General features: G+C 49.0%; 1 protein-coding gene across 1 annotated transcript in view; it reads left to right on the forward strand.

The window, feature by feature from the left end:
* The window catches only part of ST3GAL3 (ST3 beta-galactoside alpha-2,3-sialyltransferase 3), a 364,281-nt gene that overhangs the window by 329,632 nt on the left and 21,780 nt on the right, over window positions 1–12,869 (forward strand). The gene's annotated exons all lie outside the window — the stretch shown is intronic.

Here is a 12,869-nt window from a genome sequence, read left to right on the forward strand (position 1 = left end):
GCCAAAGGAAAGGATGGAAAAGCTACAGATAAATGTAAACTAGAATGGGCTAATCCTGCACTGGTGCTGGGGAGATGGGCTCGATGGGGGCTGGTAGGATTTTTCCATCTATTTTATTACTCTAACCAATATACTTTTTGTCATATGACCCTCTCCTCTCCGCTCCTGCTGAGAGCTGTGGAGGAGAGGGTTTTGCGGACGCACGTTGTCTTCCTGCTGCCTGTGAGCCCGCAAACGAATATACACACACGTCCTTCCACCTACACAGAAGTATTTGACGAGGCCGGATCGACACTACCAGCTTTTACTGGGACAGCAATCCTGGGCAGGGGTGTGACGTTTGCAACATTTCTATACTGATAAAATCCCTGGTGTAGACACAGTTATACTGACATAAAAATGGTATTGCTGGTTGTCACGGAGTCCCCGGGCGCTGCTCTGGAACTGCTCCCCACAAAGCCAGGCAGGACTCTGGGGAGCCTCCTCTCCCTCGGAGCAGCCTGTCTGCAGGGCAAGAAGCTCCCACGGCTTCACCTCCTGGGTCTGACCTTGGAGCATTCAGCATCCTCTGCCCCTCCATGCGCTCCCCACAGCGAGTCCACCCTGGCGGGGTCCTGGGGAAGCCACCGGGTCCTGCCCCCTCCCCCCCACTTTGCAGTCAGACGTGACTCTCAGCCAGCCAGTAACACAGAGGTGTATTTAGACGACAGGAACACAGTCCAAGACAGGTCTTGCTGGTACAGACAACAGGACCCCCTCAGTTAGGTCCATCTGGGGCCCCCAGGGAGGCCACAGCCCCGTTGGGAAGCCCAAGCCCCGTCGGGGCCCCCTCCATTTCCCAGCCAGCTCCAAAACTGAAAACTCCCCCCAGCCTCTCACTCAGCCTCCCCCCGGCTCCTCCCCCAGCCTTTGTGCAGTGTCCTGGGCAGAGGTGTCACCTGGCCTCCAACCCCCGTCCTGGGTTCTCAGGTTACATGCTCAGGTATCCTCCCTTCCCCAATGCAGGCTATCCCAGCACAACTCCCCTGCAACCTTCCCAGGTCAATACTCCCCACTCAGCATTCACATCTCACAGCAAGAACATTCCCACTGTGTCACACTGGTATAGCTTATTTCAGTCGGGGAACTGGTGTAAGTTGCATGGGTGAAAGTGCCTTTTTGCCAGTTTGAGCTGTGTCTGCACAGGAAGAGTTTGCTGATATAGCTAAACTTTCCTAGTGTAGGCCTGGCTTCGGCCTTTTTAAAGGTACCTCCTGTGGTTTGCCAGCTCTCGGGCATGGTGAGGGGACGGGCCTGGCAAAGGGAAGGATGGCTCAGTGCTTAGGGGTGCTAAGCTGGGACTTGGGAGAGCTGGGTTCAGTTCCTAGCTCCTGATACAGATGTTCATATATGAAGACACCTTGGATAAGTCCCTCAGTCCCTCTGTGCCTCAGTTTCCCTATGTAGCCACTGAACAAGGGAGCTTCCTTTCCTCACAGGGGCGTTGTGAAGAGAAATATCTTGGGTTGCAAGATCCTCTGGTGATGGAGGCCAGCTAGCTAACCTGTGATAGGTAAATAGTGGGCTGTGGCAACTCTCCTTCTTGTACAACCTCTGAGCCCATCCACTGGCAGGGCTTCTGTTGCCACATGTGGAAATGACCCTCAGATCTACCCCACACCTGTGGCCATGTGCAATGTTCCGCTCTTTCCTACAGCTCTTCCAGGTTGTCCAGCCATCATAGCTAAACCAGAGCTCCCACCGTTCTGAGCTCCTCGCCCCACCCCACAGGCTTCCCATCCTCTCTACATCTGTTCCAAACACCTGGTCCTCACTTCCAGGGCTCCTCCCTGCCAGCCATGCTCCTCTTCCGGTTCTGTATTCTGTCTGCTTCCCCCTGAACAACCTCCTGCCCCGTCCATGCTGCCTGGGAGTCCTCCCTGGCGCTGCATGCGATACAGCCCCCCTCTCCTCTGTCAGATTCTCCACCGTCCCGCTGAGTCCCCTAAATGAAGAGCTTCCTGGGAATGGGCCCGCTGGGACTGTCTCACCCAGGCAGCCCCAGAACTCTGCTCTGTACGTTCCTGCCTCGTGCCGAGCCCCGTGCTTCTATCTCCCCGCAGTGCCTTGCCACGATCACTTTACAGTAGAAACTCTTCAGGGTGGGACCCGTGTTCTTACTTGAGCTGTGAAGTGCCCAGCATAGCTCTGACCCTACACCCAACTGCGATCTAATGCCACAGCCCACAGCGCTGTGCAGCTGCTGCAGAGCCACCGGGGTGCTCAGCTGTTCCTCACAGACAAGGGTTGTTTCCTGGCCACGGCCAGTTAGCTCAGCTCAGTGCTCCTGCAGCAGAATCATTGCTGAGCCCTGCCTCTGTCAGGCGAGCGCGCGCACAGCTGCATTCACACAGGGCAGGCTGCGCTGGAGAACGGGGATGCTGCATGCCAGGCCTCAGCAAGCCACCGTGGGCATTGCTGCCTCCATTGCTCTGGTACAAAAAGGCCGGGGAGAGATGCTCAGCTCTCTGCTCTTGCATGTTCTCCATACGCTGCTATTACATGTCACAGGAATTTAATTCAGGTGTGTAGGGGGCTCCCGCTGGCGAAGTCCTGGTGAGTCACAGAACGTGGCAGTAGAGCAGAGCTCTCTCCAGGGAGGCTGCAGGAAGTTGCACTCTGTAGAATGGAATGAGCCCAGGGCTTTGCTGTGTCACCATTAGCATAGTCTGTGATGCAACTGCACTAATGTGGAGAGTCCGCTCCAGCACTCTGTCATGAAAACATCATCTTCTGCTGGAGGGGCACGTTTGTAACAGCTGCTAGCAAGGAAAGTTTTGTCTCTTGGTGCATTTGACAGCACTTTGTGCAGAATCTGATTAGCTGTTTTGTTCAGTTGCCCTTCCTGTCTCCCATTTAATGACCTCACTCTCTTGCCGTGTCTTGCCCTGGGCATGGGGAGAGCTCACCGGGGAGCAGGCCCTGCACTAGGGTATTTAATCGCTCACCAACAGAAGCTAGCCCAATAAAAGGCCCTCGCCCTCACCCACCTGCTCTCCCCGAGTTTGACTCGGGCAGCCTGGGAAAGAGGTGCACAGATTCCAAGGCCAGAAGGAAGCATTGTGATCATTTAGTCTGACCTCTTGTATAACACAGGTCAGAGACCTGCCCCACAGTCATTCCTAGAGCAGAGCTTTAGAAAAACGTGCAGTCTTGATTTAAACATTGCCAGTGAGTCACCATGACCTTGGTACATTGTTCCAGTGGTTAATTTCCCTCCCTGTTAAAAGTGTATGCCTCATTTCCAGTCTGAATTCATGTAGCTGTTGGGTTGTGTTTTCCCATCCTCTGCTAGACTGGAGAGGCCATTGTCAAATCTTTGTTCCCCATGCAGGTACTTAAGGACGGTAATCAAGTTACCCCTTAACCTTCTCTTAGTTTAGCTAAATAGACTGAGCTCCTTGAGTCTGTCATTGTATGGCAGGTTTTCTAACCCTTTAATCATTCTCATGGCTCTTCTCTGAGTCCTCTCCAATTTACCATCATCCTCCCTGAATTGTGGGCACAGGATTCCAGCAGCAGTTGCACCGGTGCCAAACACAGAGGTAAAATATCATCTTGTCTCCTATTTGAGATTCCCCCATTTATGGATCCCAGGATCACATTAGCTCTTTTGGCCACAGCATCGCACTGAGAGCTCAGGTTCAGCTGATTATCCACCATGACCCCCAAATATTTTTCAGAGTCACTGCTTCCCAGGATGAGTCCCCCATCCTGTAAATGCGGCCGACATTCTCTGTTCCTAGATTTATACGCTTATATATAAGCCATATTAAAATGCATAGTTTCCTTGTGACCAGCTTACCAAGCAATCCAGATCGTGCTGTATCAGTGACTTGTCCTCTTCGTTATTTCCCACTCCCTCAATTTCTGTGTCATCTGCAAACTTTAACAGGGATGATTTTATGTTTTCTTCCAGGTCGTTGATAAAAATATTAAATACAAAGGGACAAGAATGACGGGAGGGTTACATGGAGACCTATCAGTCAGCCAGCTTTTAATCCATTTAATGTGTGCCATGGTAATTTTATATCCTTCCAGGTTTTTAATCAACATGTTGTGCAGTGCTCAGTGAAGCTCCTTGCAGAAATCTATAATATCAACACTCTTACCTTTATCAACCAAACTTGTAATCTCATTAAAAAAATACCAAGTTGGTTTGACAGGATCTGTTTTCCATTAACCCATGTGTTTGGCATTCATTATAGTACCCTCTCTAATAGAGCCCGTGGGGGCCAGGAGGCCTGTTGGGTAGCGCACCCAGGACCGTGTCTCAGAGAGAGGGCCTTTCAGTTCCATTCGTCACCCAAGGGCAGGGTTAGCTTCACCTTGGGTTTGCAGTGCCCTTGCCCTCTTCGTATCGGAGGTGAGTGAGACTGGAATGGGGCTTGTGCCCCTCCCGCAGCGGGGGCACTTGGAAGGGGAGCCTGGACCCCTCCACTCCACCAGGCTCCGTTCCAGCTCCCTGCAGTGCCCTCAGCGTTACCCTCCCCGGGTCATTTCCTACCACCTACCCCTCCCGCCAGCTCCAAGTCCAATACAAGGTAACAAAAGAAAAGACAAGTAAACCTTCAGCCTTGCCCGGGCTCAGAGTGCAGCCCTGTTCCCCACAGCCAGTTTTCTTCCACGCCCCTGTCCAGGACCCCTCAGACAGGTCTGTCTTCCTCCCACCCTCCCACTTCCAGGGCCGCCCAGAGGATTCAGGGGCCTGGGGCAGGGCCGGGTCTTCAGTGGCAATTCAGCAGCGGGTCCCTCTCGGAGGGAAGGACCCGCCGCCAAATTGCTGCCAAAGAATGAAGTGGTGGCAGTAGAGCCGCCGCCGATTGCTCCCCCCACCCTACCACTTGCGGCGCTGTGCTCCGAGGCTGCGGCGGGTCCTTCACTGCACTGAAGGACCCGCCGCCAAAGACCTGGAGCGAGTGAAGGGCCCGCCGCAGAAGTGCTGCGGAAAACCTGGAGCAGCTCCAGGGGCCCCTGCGGGACCCGGGGCCTGGGGCAAATTGCCCCACTTGCCCCCCTGCTCTGGGCAGCCCTGCCCACGTCTGAATGGAGTTGCTCCCTTTTAAGCTTCCTCTCCAGCTGGAGCATGCTTTGCAGGCCTGGAGGGCAGGGCTATCATGGCTCTGTGTTATCCATTAACCCCTTCGGGCCAGTGTAGGTTTTGTACACATCATCACACTCTCCTTTAATTCTTTACTAACAGTCCTGTATCAATTGCTCCATTATCTTGCCCAGGATCAGTGTCAGACTGACAGGCCTCTAATTACCCAGGTCATCCCATTTTTAAATATCAGCACAACAGTAGCTTTCTTCCAGTCTTCTGGAACTTCCCTGGTGTCCCAAGATTTTTTTGAAAATCAGCATTAGCAGTCCAGCGAGCTCCTCCGCCATCTCTTTTAAAACTCTTGGATGCACGTTATCCACACGAGCTGATTTTAAAATGTCTAACTTTACTAGGTTCTATTTAACATACTCCTGAGATACTAGTGGAATTGAACGAGTGTTCTTATCATCATACTACATGACTACCTCATTTGTTCTTTTCCCAAACACAGAACAGAGGAATGTATTGAACACTTCTGCCACTTCTGCATTATTGATGATTCTATCATTTACATCTGTTATGGACCAATACCATTGTTATGATTCTTTTTGTTCCTAATATATTTTTAAAACTCTTTCTCATTGTCCTTAATGCTGCTGTCCATAGATTTCTCCTTGTTTTCCTTTCCCTTACTTTCATTTGTTATATGGTGTGTTTCAGTTCAAACCCACCTTCTTTCCATAACTGGCCTGATGGTTCAGTCTTTGGTTGGGAGCATGGCACCTCAGATTTACACTCCTCTGCTCCCTGAGAAGCTATCTGTCACTTTGTCCAGGGTGTTCTGTACAAAGGTAAGAAAGGAGCACAAACACGGCCAACTTAAATGCAAGAGTGTAATAAGAAAAGCCAAAGAGGAGTTTGAAGAACGGCTAGCCAAAAACTCCAAAGGTAATAACAAAATGTTGTTTAAGTACATCAGAAGCAGGAAGCCTGCTAAACAACCAGTGGGGCCCCTTGATGATCAAAATACAAAAGGAGCGCTTAAAGACGATAAAGTCATTGCAGAGAAACTAAATGGATTCTTTGCTTCGGTCTTCACGGCTGAGGATGTTAGGGAGATTCCCAAACCTGAGCTGGCTTTTGTAGGTGACAAATCTGAGGAACTGTCACAGACTGAAGTGTCACTAGAGGAGGTTTTGGAATTAATTGATAAACTCAACATTAACAAGTCACTGGGACCAGATGGCATTCACCCAAGAGTTCTGAAAGAACTCAAATGTGAAGTTGCGGAACTATTAACTAAGGTTTGTAACCTGTCCTTTAAATTGGCTTCAGTACCCAATGACTGGAAGTTAGCTAATGTAACGCCAATATTTAAAAAGGGCTCTAGGGGTGATCCCGGCAATTACAGACCGGTAAGTCTAACGTCGGTACCGGGCAAATTAGTTGAAACAATAGTAAAGAATAAAATTGTCAGACACATAGAAAAACATAAACTCTTGAGCAATAGTCAACATGGTTTCTGTAAAGGGAAATCGTGTCTTACTAATCTATTAGAATTCTTTGAAGGGGTCAACAAACATGTGGACAAGGGAGATCCGGTGGACATAGTGTACTTGGATTTCCAGAAAGCCTTTGACAAGGTCCCTCACCAAAGGCTCTTACGTAAATTAAGCTGTCATGGGATAAAAGGGAAGGTCCTTTCATGGATTGAGAACTGGTTAAAGGACAGGGAACAAAGGATAGGAATTAATGGTAAATTCTCAGAATGGAGAGGGGTAACTAGTGGTGTTCCCCAAGGGTCAGTCCTAGGACCAATCCTATTCAATTTATTCATAAATGATCTGGAGAAAGGGGTAAACAGTGAGGTGGCCAAGTTTGCAGATGATACTAAACTTCTCAAGATAGTTAAGACCAAAGCAGATTGTGAAGAACTTCAAAAAGATCTCACAAAACTAAGTGATTGGGCAACAAAATGGCAAATGAAATTTAATGTGGATAAATGTAAAGTAATGCACATTGGAAAAAATAACCCCAACTATACATACAACATGATGGGGGCTAACTTAGCTACAACGAGTCAGGAAAAAGATCTTGGCGTCATCATGGATAGTTCTCTGAAGATGTCCACGCAGTGTGCAGAGGCGGTCAAAAAAGCAAATAGGATGTTAGGAATCATTAAAAAGGGGATAGAGAATAAGACTGAGAATATATTATTGCCCTTATATAAATCCATGGTACGCCCACATCTCGAATACTGTGTACAGATGTGGTCTCCTCACCTCAAAAAAGATATTCTAGCACTAGAAAAGGTTCAGAAAAGGGCAACTAAAATGATTAAGGGTTTAGAGAGGGTCCCATATGAGGAAAGATTAAAGAGGCTAGTACTCTTCAGCTTGGAAAAGAGAAGACTAAGGGGGGACATGATAGAGGTATATAAAATCATGAGTGATGTTGAGAAAGTGGATAAGGAAAAGTTATTTACTTATTCCCATAATACAAGAACTAGGGGTCACCAAATGAAATTAATAGGCAGCAGGTTTAAAACAAATAAAAGGAAGTTCTTCTTCACGCAGCGCACAGTCAACTTGTGGAACTCCTTACCTGAGGCGGTTGTGAAGGCTAGGACTATAACAATGTTTAAAAGGGGACTGGATAAATTTATGATGGCTAAGTCCATAAATGGCTATTAGCCAGAATGGGTAAGAATGGTGTCCCTAGCCTCTGTTCGTCAGAGGATGGAGATGGATGGCAGGAGAGAGATCACTTGATCATTGCCTGTTAGATTCACTCCCTCTGGGGCACCTGGTATTGGCCACTGTCGGTAGACAGATACTGGGCTAGATGGACCTTTGGTCTGACCCGGTACGGCCTCTCTTATGTTCTTATGTTCTTATAAAGGTAAGGGAGAGTTGGAAACTCCTGACATAAGAATGGCCATACCAGGTCAGACCAGTGGTCCTTCTATCCCAGTATCCTGTCTTCTGACAGTGGCCAATGCCAGATGATTCAAATGGAATTAACAGAACAGAGCAATCATCAAATGATCCATCCTCTGTCAGTCAGAGGCTTAGGGACACCCTGAGCATGGAGTTGCATCTCTGAATGTCTTGGCTAATAGCTGTTGATGGACCTTATCTAATTCTCTGTTGAATCCAGTTATAGTTTTGGCCTTCAAAGCATCCCTTGTCAAAGAGTTTCACAGGTTGGCTGTGCATTGTGTGAAGAAGTACTTTGTTTTAGGGCTGTCAATTAATTGCAGTTAACTAATGCGATTAACTCAAAAAAATTAATCGCGATTAAAAAAATTAACTGTGATTAATCGCAGTTTTAATTGCACTGTTAAACAATAGCATACCAATTTAAATTTATTAAATATTTGGGATGTTTTTCTACATTTTCATATATATAGTATTCTGTGTTGTAACTGAAATCAAAGTGTATATTTTGTATTACAAATATTTGCACTGTAAAAATTATAAACAAAAGAAATAGTATTTTTCAGTTCACCTCATACAAGTGCTGTAGTACAATCTCTTTGCTGTGAAAGTGCAATTTATAAACTGTTTGTTTATATATACCTGCCCCTGGAAATTTCCACTACATGCATCCGACGAAGTGGGTATTCACCCACGAAAGCTCATGCTCCAAAACGTCTGTTAGTCTATAAGGTGCCACAGGACTCTGTTGCTTTTTACTGTACACTTTTTATTTTGTGTTGTAATTGAAATCAATATATTTGAAAATGTAGAAAACATCCAAAAATATTTAAATAAATGGTATTCTATTATTGTTTAACAGTGCGATTAATAGCAATTAATTTTTTTATCACTTGACAGCCCTACTTGGTTTTGTTTGTTTGAAACCTGCTGCCTAGTAATTTCATCACTAATCAAAGCATCATGAATCCCCTTTTTATTTTGATTTCTTTCCAAAGCTGGGGCTGTTGGTGAGAGCCCTGAAGGACCATGAGCTGCTCACATTTGATCTTTGTAGATAGGGTCCTGTTCTGTTTGAAGTGTGGTCATTCGATATGTGGCTGCCAGTCTAATCCTCACCTCACACACAGGTTCCTCTTACGTTTCAGTTCCTTGCTACAAGAAAAGCCATCTGCTCCCAACTATCAATAATTGATGCCCCACGAGCCTCCTTGCCTGCCCCCATGACAAATGGTTTGTGATATTGTGGAATCTGAAGAGAGGCAAGTGGATTGCATTTCTTCCTCTCATGTTAATAGTCATGGTAGCTGGTGCCTGTTAGTCACCTGGGGAGAAAGTTGGACGGTGAAGGGGACAGTTGCCTGGATTGTGCCTGCTGCTGCGTCCCTCAAAGAGCTCACAGGCTGGAGTTGACCAAACTGAATAGTAGAAGTCGGCTGAAGACAGCGTTCAGAGAAGATACCAATATGTTGTTCCCAACCAGAAGGCTTTCCCCAACCTGCCATGTTGGTAGCCTGTGCGAAATGCTGCTCTTAGCGCTAAGCCTAAGCTGAGGTCCAAGTGAGACTTGTCTCTTCCAGTTGTTACTGTGTCCCCACGGAGGCTTCATCCCACAGACCTAGAGCATCAAGTGCACTTACTTCGGCTCTGCCTGTGGGCCTCTGTGGCCCAGCCCTTCCCATACTGTCCCTGTGGCCCGGCCCGGCCCGTACCTGGAGGAGCAGTTCATGGAGTTTGCTGTATTGAAGCCATTTGTATACTAACTGTTTTTAGTTTGACAGAGCTCTGCAGAAATGGGAGGGAATCTAGCGTAGGGAGCGGGGGAGGGACTTTGTGTCTCTTAGAACACAGCTGAGGGTAGCAATGTGTTAACACTGAGGCACACTGGAGCGAGTGTCAGGTCCGTTCTACAGGACTTTCGGTGTGTCACAGAGAAGAGCCTCCCATGTTTGTTCTGGACTGACTTGGGCAGAGTGTGTCTCTAAAACGGGCTCTCCGGAGAGCTGGGAGCTGACCCCCTGAAGTAGCCATGCTGGGTGGGTGGAGTGTACCAGTGAAACTTGAATTCCTCCGAGTTGTGCATAAGGCAGAGCCATAAAGCCTAGGATTAAATGAGTCCAGGGACAATTTCCTGTCCCTCCTTGCTCTGCCAGTCAGCCACTGAAATGAAGTCAGGATTGCTAAGACAAGGGACTGCAATCTGGAGACCTGCCTTCTCGTTTTGCTCTGCCACAAACGTGCCATACAACCTGGGGCAATTCGCTGCACCTCAGTGTCCCTCTCTTCAAAGAGCATTAAGATCTGCCAATGAAAAGCACTAAGGGAGGCTAAATACCAATAACAGCTGAGCCTGCATGCGGCTCGACAAGGGCCCCTTTGGTGTGATAAGGAGTTGTGGGGAGATATTGGAGGTGGGGTGTGATGGGGTATCACGGGGTTAACAGAGGCCTGAGAGAGGGAGGAGCGGGGTTACCTGAAAAGGAAGCTCAGCTGGGGCAGCGTATAAAGCCAGGGAGCTGGGAGCAGAGAGGGGCTGCAGGGGAAGGAGTCCCCAGGATGAGGGAGGTCATCAGGGGCAAGGAGTAAGTCCGGGGCAGAGTGAGCCCTGGAGAAAGGACTCTGGCAAGGAGCTAGAAGGGGCTGAAGCAGCCACAGGGCGTAGAGTCGGCTCCCATGGGAAACCCAGCATAAGGCAAGAGAAGATAGAGAGGCTTGGTAGGAAGGAGCCCAGGGAAACAGGAGCAGACCTAGATTGCTGGTTCTAGGTCCTTGGGCTGGAACCTGGTGTAGTGGGTGAGCTGGTTCCCCCACCAGCCTCTGGTAGAGCGGCACAGAGCCCAAGGAGGGGCTGAACCCCCCCTGGAAACAGCATTCGGACAGTTCCCTGGTGCACATTGTAACCCCAGAAGGGGTGGACTCTCTGGTGAGTCAGAGGGCCAAGTTACCAGACCAGAGGCTATTGCAGAGCAACCAGCGAGCCGCAAGGGAGAACCCAATGGAGGGGCAGCGACGTTTCCAGACACAAGGAGGCGTGTTGTGAGCCCCGTTCCAGATGTCCTGCCAGGGTCTGCTTTGGGCCTAGTGCTATTCCAAATCGTCCCTAGCAACTCTGAGGGTGCAGTGAACAATGGGGTGATTCAAAGCTGTGGGGGTATCAGAGGATGGCCTGGGTCCCCTACGATGGGCCTGGGCCTGGGCCTGGTGCGGGGGGCTGGCCTGAGACAGCCCCCATTGGAGGTCTCTTCCAGCGTAAAAGACTGTGAAACCTTTCCAGTGTCTAAGCACTAGTTAGCAGCTGCAGAAAGGTGCTAGAGCTCCTCCCCAAAACCACTGTTATTCTTACAGGGAACGTAAATACAAACTTTCTCCCACCTGTGTGTGTGTGAGCATGTGAGAGAGAGAGAAAATCTCTTTGGGAATGTCCATCAAACCGACTGTTCATTGTGCTGTGTCTGGAAGGGAACAGGCCTGCGGGCTACAGTGTGCGTTTCCCAACCACAAGGTGTGTCACTGATTTACATGAGATGCCTACTTGACATCTCCCTGGATACCCCCGAAAGCCCAGTGACTCATCTCTAAGGAATTGGTTCTGATTACACAAAAAGGCCAGTGAAAGACACTCGTTGGCTCACTGCTGGGGGTGGGGGATAATTTTTCACTGTAGAAATGCTGAGTGGCATGGAGCTGTACAGAAGAGGTGAAGCACAGTCTGAACAAATGTGTACACTTGCTTGGTCTCTGCTTTCCTCATGGGACAATGTGTCATGGTCCCTCGATGTCCAGGGAAGCACCATTATCTGTGCGCAGAAGGCTTCTCCCTGCATCGTGTCCTCCAGTGTCCTGTATGGCTGTACGAACATTGCGTGCCCTGCCGCCAGGAGGAACGGCTGAGGACACCTGAATGCTGTGGTTTCTTGGCCATCCGAGAGTTCTGTGTATGTTCCCTGCGGGCAGAAGTCTGGGTTTGGAACCACTGAACTTATTCCTCATGTGCCCCTTAGGACAGTTTAGCTGCCCAGCAAGGATCCCTGTGGAGCAGAACCCGAGGGTCAGCTTGTGAGAGCTCCTGAAGGCCAGGGAGTTAATTTCCTCGTAGGTGAACTTGCTTCCCTCCACACAGGGGGCAGATTGACTTTAATGGAGCTAAGGCAGGTTAGCCCAGCTGAGGATCTGCTAAGAAAGGGTTGTTTTTCCTAGTCCCTTTTGTGCTGGCAGGCATGCTTTAAAGGACGGTGAAGCCAGGGCCAGCCATCTCCACAATGGTTTCTGGTGATCTTGAATATTTCTGATGATGAGCTTTGTGGTTGCCTCTTGTGTAGCACCAGTGCTGCTGGTAACTCTAGCAGAGCACAGGCCTTCTGGTTAATGACTTCCCTGGGGCTGCGTAGTTCTCCAGCAGGCAAGAGAGGCTGACTGTGGAATTCACTTCAGTTCACAAGGAAATGTGATCATATGTGAGAAACTTCAGAGTGAAAGCCTGCTGCTGCTCAGCTGGCCATTTAAACTCCTGCTGGGGGACAGCCAGGTCCCCACCAGAGTGTGTCCCATTCAAAGGTGTCCCTGGCAGCCCAGGCCTTCACAGAATTTCGGTGCTGCTTGGCATTGTCTCCTCCTGGGGGTGACATGAAAGGTTGTGTATGATCTGTATGAGCTTTACCTGCAGTACCATCCAGGGGGCTCATGTTTCAATCCCAATTTCTTTTGCTAATAGCTCTGGCCAGGACTTAGGCTCCATGTTGTTTGGAACGTCTTGCAGGCTTTCAGCAAACCTTGTTTGCAGTGCTCCCGAGCTCTTGACAGGGTTGGCTCATTCTAGACTTTTTTTCTTCTGCCACTTTCTCATCCCA

Source organism: Mauremys mutica, chromosome 8, assembly GCF_020497125.1.
Source record: "Mauremys mutica isolate MM-2020 ecotype Southern chromosome 8, ASM2049712v1, whole genome shotgun sequence".
Taxonomy (NCBI): Eukaryota; Metazoa; Chordata; order Testudines; family Geoemydidae; genus Mauremys; species Mauremys mutica.